The 1,764-nt window shown below is 41.8% G+C and overlaps 1 pseudogene; it reads right to left on the bottom strand.

The window, feature by feature from the left end:
- Window positions 1-302: 302 nt before the first annotated feature.
- On the bottom strand, window positions 303-896 carry LOC137580164 (small ribosomal subunit protein eS19A-like; annotated as a pseudogene).
- Window positions 897-1,764: the final 868 nt, after the last annotated feature.

Raw genomic sequence — 1,764 nt, 5'->3', positions numbered from 1 at the left:
CTGAAAGAATCCTTGATCTTGTTTTTATCTCTGATCCCACTGCTAGTGTTGTATCACAAACACAGCCACTAGTGAAACCTGAAGATCCTTATCACCCTAACATTGAAGTTACTATTTCTTACAATTCCGTTACTAATTCATTTAATAACATCTCGAATTCTCGTCGTAGATGTTTTCGTAAAACAAATTTCAATCTTCTTAACAGCCTTATTTTCTCTTTTGATTGGTCATTTCTATTTGAGTGCTGCGATATAGATTGTGCAGTGAAGTTTTTCTACTCTGCTCTTAATTCTCTAATTGTGTAAACAAAAAAACGCTTACGTTAAAGTAAGAAGTCTAAAAAGATTGATTTTTCTCATCTCAAACTTCGATACATAAATGTCCATCTCCAGGGCCCGAGTGGTTTACTTGGAAATAACAATGGGACCCGTCTGCTTGGCGGCATCGCGCTGCTTGGCCACAATTTGGTTGGCAATGCGATCCAAATCACGCTGACCAGTTGAACTGAGCTTGCGGCCACCTTCGGGGTGCTTCTCAACTAGGCGGGCATGTTCCAAACCCTGCAGAGCCTTGCGGGCAGCACCGTCAGCGGCACGTCAGAAATGCGAGGGATGGACACCGTTGCGCTTGCGTCCACCATAGATTTTGGGTGATCGAGCCAACACCAGCTGGACTACGATGGTACAAATGGCGCAGGATGAAGGCGCAACGCACATAGAACCAATCGGGATCGTAGGGAGCCAATTACTTGAATTTGGCAGTATTGATGATGTCCATCTGATCGTGCACCTTCAACTTGCCAGTCTTCTTTAGGAAGACGGCCACAGCCTTGGTAACGGCATGCTGGTCAATATCTTTCACTGTCACTCCAGGCATCTTTCTCGTTAAAGTCAACCGGAAAACCTAAACTGTTTAAGAAAATTATTTCGTCAACATCGTTCAACATCTATTCAGATCCACTATTTCTCCTTGTCAGCATGGCTTCATGAAAGGTCGTTCGTCGCTTACCTAAAACCTAAACTGTTTAAGAAAATTATTTCGGGTTCCCTTCAACATCTATTCAGATCCACTATTTCTCCTTGTCAGCATGGCTTCATGAAAGGTCGTTCGTCGCTTATCAACCTTTTAGAGTTGACTACCCTTGTACACCATGGCTTCTCGCGAAACTTAACATCATGGGTTTTTCCCAAAAACAATTTTCTTGGTTAAAGTCGTATCTTATTGGCAGAACCCAAAAGGTGTCCTTTCGTTCCTCGACATCTAAAACTGTTGCCTTTGGCCTTGGCTCATTCACGCGTGCTCATGTTTGCGGATGACGTCAAGATTTGTTTTTCCTATAATGATCCTTCTTTCCAACAGTACTTGCAATCAGAACTCAATGCGTTCTGTGATTGGTGCCATAAATTACACCTTAATGTCTCTAAGTGTTCTTTTATGACTTTCAGTCGTTTGTCTCCGCTCCTAGCTCATTACTCTATTAAGTCTGTTCTGTTAGATTGTGTACCATCATTCAAAGACTTAGGCGTTATGTTTGACCCTAAACTTTCATTCAATGTTCATATTTCTTCAGTTGTCAATAGAGCATGCAGACTTCTTGGCTTCATTAAAAGTTGGGCTAAAAAATTTGATGATCCCTATGTAACAAAGGTTTTATACACTTCGTTAGTTCGCCCTACTCTAAAATATTGTTCGCCAGCGTGGAACCCGCAATATGATGTTCACCAGCGTAGTATTGAATCGGTACGGAAGCAATTCCTTAAGTTT

The sequence above is a fragment of the Drosophila tropicalis genome, unplaced genomic scaffold (assembly GCF_018151085.1).
Source record: "Drosophila tropicalis isolate 14030-0801.00 unplaced genomic scaffold, ASM1815108v1 contig_820, whole genome shotgun sequence".
NCBI classification, from domain to species: Eukaryota; Metazoa; Arthropoda; class Insecta; order Diptera; family Drosophilidae; genus Drosophila; species Drosophila tropicalis.
The sequence above is the reverse complement of the archived record's forward strand: the minus strand, read 5'-3'. Positions and strand labels throughout refer to the sequence as shown.